The 14,318-nt window shown below is 35.7% G+C and overlaps 1 long non-coding RNA gene across 1 annotated transcript in view; it reads right to left on the minus strand.

Annotated features, from left to right (window-relative positions):
• LOC116551198 overlaps window positions 1-124 on the minus strand; it is a 1,054-nt gene extending 930 nt beyond the window's left edge. Inside the window, exon 1 of the long non-coding RNA XR_004268764.1 lies at window positions 10-124. This is a non-coding gene — a long non-coding RNA (uncharacterized LOC116551198). The remainder of the gene's footprint in view (window positions 1-9) is intronic.
• Between the last annotated feature and the right edge of the window lie 14,194 nt (window positions 125-14,318).

The following is a 14,318-nucleotide window of genomic DNA, read 5'->3' on the forward strand; positions in this document are numbered from 1 at the left end:
AAAAATTACCTGACCATATTTGCTATCTCCCCAACTAAGCTGGAAGCCTTTTAAGAATGGGGCCACTTTTTAATCCAATTTGCCAGTGTGTGTCTTATGATTGGGGCATTTAGTCCATTTACATTTAGGGTTAATATTGTTATGTGTGAATATGATACTGCCATTTAAAGCTAGCTGGCTGTTTTGCCCATTAGTTGATGGAGATTCTTCATTATGTTGATGCTCTTTACCTTTTGGTATGTTTTTAGAGTTGATGGTACTGGTTGTTCCTTTCTATGTGTAGTACTTCTTTCAGGAGCTCCTGTAAAGCAGGCCTGGTGGTGATGAAATCTCTGAGTACTTGCTTGTTCACAAAGGATTTTATTTTTCCTTCACTAATGAAGCTTAGTTTGGCTGGATAGGAAATTCTGGGTTGAAAGTTCTTTTTTTTAAGGATGTTGAGTATTGGCCCCCACTCTCTTCTGGCTTGTAGGGTTTCTGCTGAGAGATCTGCTGTGAGTCTGATGGGCTTCCCTTTGTGGGTAACCTGACCTTTCTCTCTAGCTGCCCTTAGCACTTTCTCCTTCATTTCAACCCTGGTGAATCTGATGATTATGTGCCTTGGGGTTGGTCTTCTTGAGGAATATCTTTGTGGTGTTCTCTGTATTTCCTGGACTTGAATATTGGCCTGTGTTGCTAGGTTGGGGAAGTTTTCCTGGATAATATCCTGAAGAATATTTTCCAGCTTGGATTCATTCTCTTTGTCACATTCAGTACACCTATCAAACGTAGATTAGGTCTTTTCACGTAGTCCCATATTTCTTGGAGACTTTGTTCATTCCTTTTCATTCTTTTTTCTCCGATCTTGCCTTCTCGTTTTATTTCATTGAGTTGATCTTCGACTTCTAATATCCTTTCTTCTGTTTGGTCAATTCAACTATTAAAACCTGGACATGGTTCGTGTAGTTCTCATGTTGTGTTTTACAGCTCCATCAATTCATTTATATTCCTCTCTAAGTTGTCTATTCTCGTTAGCATTTCGTCACATCTTTTTTCAAGGTTCCCAGTTTCTTTGCATTGGGTTAGAACATGTTCTTGTAGCTCACAGAAGTTTCATATTAGCCACCTTCTGAAGCCTGATTCTGTCAATTCATCACACTTATTCTCCATCAGACCTTGTTCCCTTGTTGATGAGGAGTTGTGATCCCTTGTAGGAGGAGAGGCATTCTGGTTTCGGGTGTCTTCAGCCTTTTTTGCGCTGGTTTCTTCCCATCTTTGTGGATTTATCCACCTGTCATCTTTGTAGTTGCTGATTTTCTGATTGGGTCTCTGAGTGGACGTACAGTTTGTTGATCATGAAGTTATTTCTGTTTCTTAGTTTTCCTTCTAACAGTCTGGCCCCTCTGCTGTAGGACTGCTGAGGTCCACTCCAGACCCTGCTTGCCTAGGGACCACCTGCAGCAGCTGCAGAACAGTAAGGGTTGTTACCAGTTTCTTCTTCTGCTATCTTTGTCCCAGAAGGATACCCGCCAGATGTCGGTCTGATCTCTCCTTTATGAGGTGACTCTTTGGATATACAGAGGTCAGGGAGCTCCTTGAGGAGACAGTCTGTCCTTTATAGGAGCTCAAGTGCTGAGCTGTGGGCTCTGTTGTTCATTCAGAGCTGCCGTGTAATTTCCTGTGCAGCAACCCACTGCACCCGCTGAAACAGTGGTGCTGAGATTGACAGGACCCTTTTGCCCGGGAATCACCAGCCCAGCTCGCCACCTCAGTCCCCTTGTCAATCAGCTGAACAGGCGACTCTGCCCTCCCAGAACTCCACTCGCCAGCTCTAAGGGCACCCAGTCCCATGTATTCTGTATTGAGAACCGCTGCACCAGGGCGCTGGCAAAACAGCCGCACCGGCCAAAAGAGTCACGCTGGCGACCCGTGGGGCTGTTCCACCTGGGAATCTCCTGGTCTGTGGGCAATAAAAATCCATCTGGAAATGCGGTGTCCACTCACACTCTGCGCTTTCACTGGGAGCTGCAATCCTGAGCTGTTCCTAATCGGCCATCTTGGATCTCTCTCCAAAATAATGTTACTTCTAAGGATAGCAAAATCATTTAAAATTTGATTACTGGATATCAATTACGTATGTCTAAATACATAGTTACAAAGGCTAAAATTATTTTGAGTTAAAACATTACTATAAATTTTAAATGACCACTAACTTGAATATGTTATAATCTCATAGACTTTTGCTGTTTCTACTGGATATAGGTAAAAAATATATTTTAAAAACTTTTCATTATTTTTGTTTTACTAGTATAGAAACATATACAGTACACAGATAACATCAACTACATTTTATCACGAATACATGGAATACATATATGATTGATTTCTCACCATTAAACCATTCATAACATGGATGCTAGGGTCTAAATGTTTGTGTTCCCCCAAAATTCATTTTCTAAAAATTTAAAGTCCTAGGTGATGCTATTAGGAGGTAGAGCCCTTGGGAGATGATTAAGTCACAAGGACAGAATGCATAATTGGGAATAATGTCCTTATGAAGATGCTCAAGATAGACCATTTGCCTCTTTTCACCATGTGAGAGCAGCACAGCAGCACTACGAACAGCCCTACATTCAGCAGAGAAGTAAACCATTCAAGCTTACAGACCTAAGATCACAAGTGGAAGTAGCTCCTGGTTTTTGGATAACAAATCTTTTCCCTTTTTCTCTCCCAGCCATCACTGTTTTGCTGTCCTGATTTTGAGTGAATTTGTAATCAATTCCCTGTTTTAAGTCTTTCCAGATGAGATCTCCAACATAGCTTCCATTTTCTGGATAAGACCTAAGTATTAAAACTGCCAATTGGTTTTTATCTTCATAACTTGCTTAGATTTTCCTTTCTCTAGCATATTATTTTCCCTCTGATTTTAAATTTGGAATAGCTTCGAGGCATCTGTATGTTGCTTCATCACTCCTTATAGATCACATGAAAATTTGTTCCTCCAAATTAAGCTATTTACTGTAAGACTTCACAAATTAAAACAGATTGTACACAGAGAAATAAAGAAAATATGTGTTTTTTTGTTTTTAAAGTTGTTTGGATGGAGTCTATGTATAGCAGTGGAGAAGAACAAAATGCTGCCCAAATCTTGTATGCTTCCTGTGGTACAATCATTCAAATAGTTCTTTAGGTAAAATCCTCAGATTTTTCTCTCTAAGCCCTCCCTTGTCACTCTTCGCCCAAAATGTTGTTTGGCAATTGGGATAGCACGTCTTAAAAAATCATATGTGGATTGAGGAGAAATAGATACTGAAATCCACACAGTATTATCAGCAACATCACCCCACACTAAGATGGTTTACTTCAAGTCCTTGTCTCCCTTACATTAGGAATGTTTTAACTTCTTTTCTAAATGATGTATCCCTTTCTTGATTCTCACTGAAAACACATATGCTTCTTTTCTTGTCCTCCATTTGGCATGATAATTGAAATGAACATAATTTACCTGTCCATATTTAACACAATATTGAGAATAAGTAAAAGAAGCTTAATTACTTTCTCCAGGAAATAATTGCTACTGAATAACACTGTGAACCACCTCAAATAGTTTATTTAAGAACAGTTTGTTCATTAGGATTTGCTTCAAGATTCTTACCTCAGCATGTTCACTTTATTTACCAATTCAAAACAATTATGTCATAACATGTATCCTCCTAAGTCCAAATAAAATATTTTCCCATGAATTTTTTATTTTTTAGATAGTAAAAAGACTCTGTCAAATTGATATTTTCTCTTTACCACAGTAAGTCTAAAATCTTAGGCATGCTTGATCAAGTTTTATTTGTTTGCATTTGTTTTTGTTTTGTTTCCCTGTTTTTTTTTTTTTTTTTAGGGAATCAACAGTTGACTGGCAGTTGGTTCAGGCTACTCCTTCTTACCTTGACAGATTCCTTAATATGCCCATTGAATCATTACCTACATAATCTCTACATGCCCTCTGAAGGGCATTCAACTTCCCATAAACTACAAGCAAGAATCAAAAGAGACTTTAGAAAGCTAAACTCTGGCCTTCCTACTGTCTCTTCACTCTCCAACTGCAATCTTAGTTTAATGCAGCCACACAATAATTGTGATGGACAGCTTGCAAGCCCATTGTTTTCCAAAGTCCCAAACATTTAGATGGGAAAAGCCCTCTCTCCTTATAAAATCTCCCAAACCACCTCACAATTCTCCTTACTTTGGTCCAAAACTCAGAGAGTTCACTTTGGGAATTATATTGCAATTTCCTAATTCTCTTTATTTTTCTTCCTTATAATCTCATTGATTAGAGATAAAGATAATTCTCTATTTCTTTTTCCTTTGTGATTTTCCTTAGAGAAACCTGCTTAATTGGCCCTTTTAGTCATTTGATAAGCTCGAGGGAAAGTTTTTGTAGTAAAAAGCTCAAATTTGAGAGTGAGGATTGATCAATGGCTTCTTTACCTAGAACAGTGGCTCTCAACGAGAGACAATATTGCCCCTGCAGATCTTTGGGATGCAAATACACTTCAATTACCTTTTTTGGAGGATGTTACAGGCATCTCCTACTAAATGTCCTTCAATGCACAACACAGCTACCAAAAACAAAGAATTATTCAGCACACGTTAATAGTGCTAAGGTTAACAGTTCTGATCTAGACAATATTACCCCCCGCTTTTTTCTACAATAGATCATAAATAAATAAATACATTTATGTATAGTAATAACTTTTTTTTTTACTTTACAGGCAATGAGTAAGTGATTGTTGTTTATTCATTCACTTCTTCAAGTATGTATGTACACATTTCTGTTTAGTGTTGCTGAAACATTTATCTATCAAGATGATTACAATATATTTCTCTTTGCAAAAGTGTTTCTAAAAATCAGAGTCTTAATTTGCAATGCAATTTAATAAGCAGTTATTGCACATTTCTTACATGTAAGCATTCCTGGAGGATACAAATATATCTAAATGAGGGTTTCTTTTAATCCAGGGGCTTACCCAGTAAGACCTACTCCACCAAGAACTATAATGGGGTTAAAAAAAAAGTACTTTGAAAAGACAGGGAAGTAACAGATTAATTCCTGTTAAGGAGTTGTAGGAAGGCCTTATTTAGTCCGGAGAATATAAGCATATTGGGAAATAATAAGCAAGTATTCTTGGGAAAAAAAAAAACTTCTTAACAAATGCAGCAATTTAAATTTCATGGTAAAGTTGAGTTAATTTTAATAATTTAAAGTTATTTAATACAGTTTATAGGAGCAGTGAGGATTAAGAAGATATTTAAAGAATTTTTTTATAACAGGTAAATTGTCATGTGGGTATTAGAGGTTGTTTTCAAGCATATGGCTTCACAAAAAATATTCCTGAGAAATTGATGCAAATTTGCACATGCTCAGAAATAAAATATTTGAATTTCAGATTGATTGTTTTACATATTGTACCCTAATAAGTATTCATTTTGCATGTTCTTTGGAAGAGAGCATTGAAAGCATTTGCCTAATCAACGATACATATACATCTTCAAACTTGTATCTTCCTGAACATCAAAATTTGATTTAATTACAAGTTAATGAGATGTATTTGGTTCCATCTGTATTTGATTATGTTTTATAGGGCTTTACAGCTATAAGTTAAGATCCTCTTACCTAATATAGTAAAATAACAGAAATACCGCAAAGTCAATTAATTTTATTCAAATTTTTTCATGTTGGAAACAAAACATAAGCAGGGTAAAAGGAGAATGTTTTCTTTCGGTGTCATTAAAGACCAGTAGAATCCCATCAGTAACTTCCTCAAAGTTCAACAGTTTGTGTCTATAAAGGCAAATTTCAATTACCTTAAACACACTCAGCAAGTACCACATTACCTCATTTATTATGCTCGATTGTTTAAACTAAGACAAAGGTGCATTTGTGAGATTCATTAGACTGTTCCTAGATAAGAGAACCTATAAGCTAATTTTAGGATGGAGAAAAATTTTAAGACATATTTGTTTATTTTTGTATCAATAGCTTAAAACAAAGAAGTGCTTATCACCTTCAATTTGCAACCTAAAAATTTAAACATCAACATTAAAACTGTTGCATTGGTTGTTTTACTATTCTATTTTCAAAATTATTGACTCAGCTTTTGAATACTGAGATTTGTGATTTCTAAAAGTGGCATGAAATAAAATTAAATCGCATTTATATGGACATGTTATTGTTGCCAATACTATATGAATTAGACTTGCATTTTTTCAAAGAGCAATACTGAATAAAGCACATTTATTTTTAATAACTCCTAGTTTATATTTACCTAACACAAATTTCATAGTGATTTAAATTATTTTGACACAAAATATTAGGCAATATTTGGACAGTCATTCCTGAATGTTTATATAACTCTTCTAGGCCCCATAAAAATATTTCTATCATACTGAAATGTCAGTGTCTAGAATAATCAGAATGATATTTTCTTGAATATGTGTGATTTGTGACATCCCAGGCATTTCTATATATGGCTGGCAGAGTGGGCTTATTCCTAGTAAATTCATTCATTCTCTATATTCAGTGATAAAGACAAACTTTCTAAATGAATTGCTCAAGTATAAATATTGCATGTTCATGACAGAAATAAACAGATGTGACCATAACATGGACATTTGTTGTGCATATATGATGTGGCTATTGCAGTAAAATTAAAGACTCAGTGGCATTTCAAGTAACCAGGTAAACATTTTGTACTGATAGTAATACAACACAGAATCATGTTTCTGAAAAGATAAACTATATGACAAAATCAATCAACATATTTGGAAACAGACAAAGTCTTTTATGACAGCACAATATTTTTAGGCAAATGTGCAAATGCAAATGTGAGGTAGCAAATAGTGTAATAAATAAACCTCAGTTGTTTAAAATAATTAACTTAGTACCAGATGGTAACTTGAACCCTATGTGTAACAGCTCCAATAGAGTGGCTCAGTTGCAATTATGCATCATTTTTGCACTAGAGTTAAGAAAGGCAATTTAAATGAAATTGATCATAATCACAAAGTAGGTAAAGGGAAAAAAAGAATTGAATTTTTAATCTTAGTGACTCTCTATTAGAATCAGAAGAACTCTTATAATAAAGGCTTTCTTATTCACTGCTAAAAGAGGGTCAACAACCCCTTTCCTTTTCTGTGTTAGTATCAAGCCTTGTTATTGAAATAATGGTTTCTATGAGAGCTCTGCAAGCTCTCCATTATCAAACCTGTGTATGAGATACAAGATGCATAAAACAACTTGAATTTTTAGCATTATAGCTCATGAGGTCAGCCCATTGGTGAGGGTGAGATATTTCATTTCAGACTAGAACTTCTTAGCTGACAAAATAACTAAGGACTTATAGACTGCATAGCAGCTTGGGGATAATATTTTCCTCTCCTAATGCAAATGAATATACAAAGTAATAAAATATATTTTCTCTTTTTGAACTGTTATCGTTTCTATAACAACTAGCATTTTGCATATTATCCTCTAAAATATAAAATGTTTATGCACAGGCACACATGTACACACAAGTATAAATGCACACACACACACACACACACACACACACACACATATATATATATACCCATACATGGGAAATCCTAGACATGACATTGATATTAAATGTGTATTTCTGTTTTGTTCTACTGTGAATTATTTTATTTGAATCCAAATAAAATGAATTCATGTTACAATTGTATGTATGTTAAATAAAATTTATAGGAGGCCATAAGTTTGGAGTAAGCTCCTGCACTAGGCCCAACAGATCATGCCCAAGTGGAGTTACTCATGCTGAAATTCCAGGCCACCAAGGAAATTAAGATCCTCACCTGAACTTCTGAGAGAAATCAAGAGGATAACCAGACTGAATAGGAAGTCTCTGCCTTAACTTTTTATATGAGAAGTAACTTTTAAACTGCCAATCCTGTTTCCGCTTTCTTCAGTCCTTTTCTGCCCATGAAACCAACTTCTTTTGCTTGGCTCATCAGAAGACTCATTCTAATACAAAGAGCCCTTGCTGGCTGGGTGTGGTGGCCCACGCCTGTATAATCCCAACACTTTGGGAGGCTGAGGCAGGCAGATCATGAGATCATGAGTTCAGGACCAGTCTGACAAACATGGTGAAACCCTGTCTCTAATAAAAATACAAAAATTAGCCGTGCATGGTGGCACACACCTGTAATCCCAGCTACTTAGGGGGGTTGAGGCAGGAGAATCACTTGAACATGGGTGGCCAAGGTTGCAGTGAGCTCAGATTGTGCCACTGAACTCCAGCCTGGGTGACAGAGTGGGACATCATTAAAAAAAAAAAAAAAAAAAAAAAAAAAAAAAAAAAAGAGGCCTTGCTTGATTCCAGGATTAAAATAGGCTAGGTGCAGTGGCACCCACCCTTAATACCAGCACTTAATACCAGAAGGCTAAACTGGGAGGATCACTTGAGTACAGGAGTTTAAGATGAGCCTGGATAATACAGTAAGACCTCATCTCTACAAAAATTGTAAAAAAAATTTAACCAGGCACGGCGGAACATGATTGTAGTCCCAGTGACTCAGAAGCTGAGGAGGGAGAATCACTTGAGCTCAGGAGATCAAGGCTTCAGTGAACTGTGATTGCACCACTGCATTCTAGCCTGGGTGACAGAGCAAGACAAGTCTCTCTCTCTTTCTCTGTATACACACACACACACACACACACACACACACACACACAATATACAGTAAATATATAATTAATATTAAATATATATAAAATCACAAATAAAAGTCAATTAAGATCTTAAACAAAATGTATAGTTTTATCTTTCAACATGTAGAATGAATTTATTGAATCCTTACATGTTCTCATCCTACCCTAAAAAGTTTTGAGAAACTATCTATATGGACAATTATTGTTGTATATTGTTTAATAATTTAAGCATCATATGTAGTAGCGATAGAAAACAGATACGTTGCAAATAACTCATACCTGTTATCTAAGGTAAAACACTAATTCTCTTATTCTTTCAGATAAAATATGATAATTTGGACTGACCTCCTAAAACTACTCAGTGACTTAGAATGAATTAAATGGCACATAGACAACATAATTGAAATAGATTAACAAATGTATTAGAATTATTCTATTTATTATTTTGCTGATGAAACCAAGCAGGTAAGCACAATTTGAAATATTATTTCTATAAACTATATCTGTTCAGAATTTTTTTTAGAGATGTACAGAAATAGTATCAAGCTACTATTTCTCTGGCTCATATTTACCTATGAGAACTTTAGAATTAAGTGAATTTTTTTTCCATTTATTTAATTGAGATGGCTTCTCACTCTGTTGCCCAGGCTGGAGTGCAGTGGCGTGATCTCCGCTCACTGCAACCTCTGCCTCCCAGGTTCAAGCAATTCTTCTGCCTTAGCCTCTTGAGCAGCTGAGACTAAAGGCATGTGCCACCATACCCGGCTAATTTTTGTATGTTTAGCACAGACGAATTTCACCATGCTGACTAGGCTGGTCTCAAACTCCTGACCTCGTGATTCACCTGCCTTGGCCTCCCAAAGTGCTGGGGTTACAGGCGTGAGCCACTGCACCCAGCTGAGTTCAGTGAATTTTAATGAACACAAATAATGTCACATATGCAGTAAAACAATTCAAATATATCATGCCCAAAGGAGTAATATGAAGCTTAAGTGCATTTTATTGTAGAATACAAAAACAAAACTCAGAACAGGCTGGAAATAACTTGTCTGTAGTTTACAAATGACAAATTATCATGTTTCCTTTAATACTGTTTTGCATTTTCTAAACATTTTACTTTTGCAGTACAAGAATATATTTTACATAAGTACATTAAGATATATGTAAAATACATTTAATTATACAAATACATTTAAAACAAAATTTTAAAATGTGTAGTGTACAGTACTATCCCTTTACTTAGTTTTTACTTTTCCATAGGTTTTTGGGGTACAGGTGGTGTTTGGTTACAGGAGTAAGTTTTTTAGTGGTGATTTGTGAGATTTTAGTACATCCATCACCCAAGAAGTATACACGGAAACCCTATTTGTAGTCTTTTAACCTTCCCCTCCCTCCCTCCGTCCTTCCCTTCCTTCAAGTCCTCAAAGTCCAATGTATCATTCTTATGCCTTTGGCTCCTTATAGCTTAGCTCCCACATATGAGTGAAAACATAGGATGTTTGGTTTTCCATTCCTGAGTTACTGCACTTAGTAGTCTCCAATCTCAACCAGGTCACTGTGAATGCCATTAATTCATTCTTTTTTAAGGCTGATTAGTATTCCATTGTGTGTGTGTTTGTGTGTGTGTGTGTGTGTGTGTGTGTGTGTGTGTGTATCACAGTTTCTTTATGCATTCTTTAATTGATGAGCATTTGGTTTGGTTCCACAATTTTGCAATTGCAAATTGTACTGCTATAAACATGTGTGTGCAAGTATCTTTTTTATTTTCCCCCAGGTAGATACCCAGTAGCCCAGTAGTGGGATTGCTGGGTCAAATGGTAGGTTTACTTTTAGTTCTTTAAGGAATCTCCACCCTGTTTTCCATAGTGGTTGCACTAGTTTACATTCCCACCAGCAGTGTAGAAGTATTCCCTGATCACTGCATCCATGCCAACATCAACTTTTTAGTATGAAACCCACTTGGTCATGGTGAGTTATCTTTTTGATATGTTGTTGGATTTGGTTAGCTAGTATTTTGTTAAGGATTTTAGCATCTATGTTCATCAGGAATATGGGTCCGTAGGTTTCTTTTTTGGTTATATCCTTTCCTGGTTTTAATATTATGATGACACTGGCTTCATAGAATAAATTAGGGAGGTTTCTCTCATTCTCTATCTTGTGAAATAGTGTCAATAGGATTTTTACCAATTCTTCTTTGAATGTTTGGTAAAATTCTGCTGTGAATCCATCTGGTCCTGGAGGCTTTTTGTTGGTAATTTTTAAATTACCATTTCCATCTCACTGTGTATTTTTGGTCTGTTCAGGATATCTAATTCTTCTTAAGCAAGGAGGTTTGTGTCTTTCCAGAAATGTGCCCAACTCCTCTGTGTTTTCTAGTTAATGCACATAAAGGTGTTCATAGTAGCCTTGAATGATCATTTGTATTTCTTTTAAGTTAGCTGTACTATCACCCATTCTGTTTCTTATTCAGGTCATTTGGATTTTCTCTCTTTTTTTCTTGGTTAATCTTGCTAATGGTCTGTTAATTTTATTTATATTTTCAAAAATTCAGGTTTTAGTTTCATTTATCTTTTTTTTTTTTTAATTTCATTTAGTTCTACCCTAATCTTGGTTATTTCCTTTTTTCTGCTGGGTTTGGGTTTGTTCTTGTTTCTCTGGTCCCCTGAGGTATGACTTTAGATGGTCAGTTGGTGCTCTTTCAGTCTTTTTGATGAAGATGTTTAGGGCTATGAACTTTCCTTACCTTTGCTGTATTCGAGAGGTTTTGATAGGTTGTGTCACTATTGTCATTCAGTTCAAAGAATTTTTAAATTTTCATCTTGATTTCATTTTTAATCCATTGATAATTCAGGAGCAGGTTATTTTATTTCTATGTATTTGCATAGTTTCGAAGGTTCCTTTTGCAGTTGATTTTCACGTTTTATTCCACTCTGGTCTGAAACAATGCTTGATATAATTTTAATTTTCTTAAATTTATCGAGGCTTATTTTGTGGCCTATCATATGGTCTGTATTGAAGAAAGTTTCATGTGTTATTGAACAGAATGTGTATTCTGCAGTTGATGGATGCAATTTTCTGCATATGTCTGTTAAGTCCATTTGTTAGGTATAGTTTAAATCCATTGTTTTTGTTCCAAGGTAGTTTAAATCATTGCTTTTTGTTGACTTTCTGTCTTTATGACCTGTCTAGTGCTGTCAGTGGAATACTGAAGTCTCCTACTATTATTGTGTTGCTGTCTATCTAATTTCTTAGGCCTAATAGTAATTGTTTCATAAATTTGGGACCTCTAGTGTTAAGTGCATATATGTTTAAGATTGTGAAATTTTCCTGTTGGACAAAGCCTTGTACAATTATATAAAGTCTGTCTTTGTCTTTTTTAACTTCTATTGCTTTAAAGTTTGTTTTGTCTGATATAAGAATAGCTACTCTTGCTTGCTTTTGGTGTCCATTTGCATGAAATGCCTTTTTCCACCCCTTTACCTTATGTGAATCCTTATATATTAGGTAAGTCTCTTGAAGGCAGCAGATAGTTGGTTGGTGGATTCTTAGCCATTCTGCAGCTTTGTATCTTTTAAGTAGAACATTTAGGCCATTTACATTCAATGTTATTATTGAGGTGTATGGTACCATTCCATTCATCTTGCTATTTGTTGCCTGTGTACCTTGGTTTTTTGTTTTGCTTTTAAATTTTATTTTGTTTTTATAGGTCATGTGAGATTTATGCTTTAAGCAGGTTCTGTTCTGATGTGTTTCCAGGATTTGTTTCAAGATTTTTAGAGCTCCTTTTAGCAATTCTTTTAGTGGTGGTTTGGTATTGGCAAATTCTTTCAGTTTTTGTTTGTCTGAAAAAGACTGCATTTTTCCTTCATATATGATGTTTACTTTCACTGGGTACAAAATTCTTGACTGATAATTGTTTTATTTGAGGAGGCTGAAGATAGGGCTCTAATTCCTTCTGACTTGTAGAGTTTCTGCTGAGAAATCTGCTGTTAATCTGATAGGTTTTCCTTTATAGGCTACCTGATTCTTTTGTCTCACAGCTCTTAAATTTTTTTTACTTCATATTAACTTTAGATAACGTGATGATAATGTACCTAAACAATGATCTTTTTGTCATCAATTTCCCAAGTGCTCTTTGTGTTTCTTGTATTTGGATGTCTAGGTCTCTAGCAAGGCCAGGGAAGTTTTCCTTGATCATTCCCCCAAATATGTTTTCAAAACTTTAGATTTCTCTTCTTCCTCAGGAATGCTGAGGTTTGGTCATTTAACATAATCCCAGACTCCTTGGAGGCTTTATTCATATTTTCCTATTCTTTTTTTCTTTGTCTTTGTTGGATTGGGTTAATTTGAAGACCTGAATTTCTTTCTTCTACTTGTTAAATTCCATTGCTGAGACTTTCCAGATGACTTTGCATTTCTGTAAGTGTATCCAATGTTCCCTGATGTTTTGTTTTAATTTATGCCATATATTTCCCTGAATATTTCTCCCTTTAGTTCTTGGGTCATTTTTCAGATTTCCTTGCACTAGTCTTTGCCTTTCTCTGGTGCCTCCCTGATTAGCTTAATAACTAACCTTCTCAATTCTTTTTCAGGTAAATCAGGGATTTCTTCTTGATTTGGATCTATTGCTGGTGAGCTAGTGTAATTTTGAGGGGGTGTTAAAGAATGATGTTTTGTCATATTACCAGAGTTGGTTTTCTGATTCCTTTTCATTTGGGTAGGCTCTGTCAGAGAGAAGGTCTAGGGCTAGAGGCTGTTGTTTAGATTATTTTGTCCCACAGGATACTCCTTTGATGTAATACTCTCTTCCTTACCTGTGGATATGGCTTCCTGAAAGCCCAGCTGTAGTGATTATTATCTCTCTTCTGGGTCTAGCCATCCAACATATGTATGAGGCTCCAGGCTGGTACTGGGGATTGTCTGCACAGAGTCCTATGATGTGAACCATCTACGGTTCTCTCAGTTGTGAATGCCAGCACAGTATTTGGGGTGTCTCCTGGGTCCTGAAGGACCAATTCATTTTCTTCAGAGGGTCTCTTGGTCCTCTTGGGTCTCCTCATATATTACTGTAGTTGTTCTGGTGCTAAAATTCACAATGCGGGTCTCCACACACTGCTCTGTTCATCTAGGTCAGAGCTGCAATCTCCAGCCTGTATGGAACACAGAAGAGGCTCTCCTCACAGACCTTGGTTGGGCACCATTGCTAGGTCCAGAAAAGAAAGAGAAACAACCTAGCACGATCACTTACATAACCCAGTAGTACTATGCTTTTAAAAGTAAGCTTTTCGCAGTTTAAATAATCTGCATGTGTATTGGGTATTCACTGCCTGAAATTCAACTGGAAACTGGAACATTTGTTTCATAAATTTATGAAATATAGGCTTAAATGTAATTAGTTTTTCTGTGACTCTGTTAGTAAAATATATTATACATAAAATTATGCTATATTATTTACCTATATGAGATGGTATACATTAGTGGTTATTTGTGCAACTCTCGAGTTGACTTAACTGGGTATGAAAACCTCCTCCATCATTCATTAACTCTTTATAAACATAGTTGTCTCATAATATGTCTTTATATATAAAATATGAATAACAATTTTATGTAGCAT

The sequence above is a fragment of the Sapajus apella genome, unplaced genomic scaffold (genome assembly GCF_009761245.1).
Source record: "Sapajus apella isolate SASKATOON/1434 unplaced genomic scaffold, GSC_monkey_1.0 scaffold9, whole genome shotgun sequence".
Classification (NCBI taxonomy): Eukaryota; Metazoa; Chordata; class Mammalia; order Primates; family Cebidae; genus Sapajus; species Sapajus apella.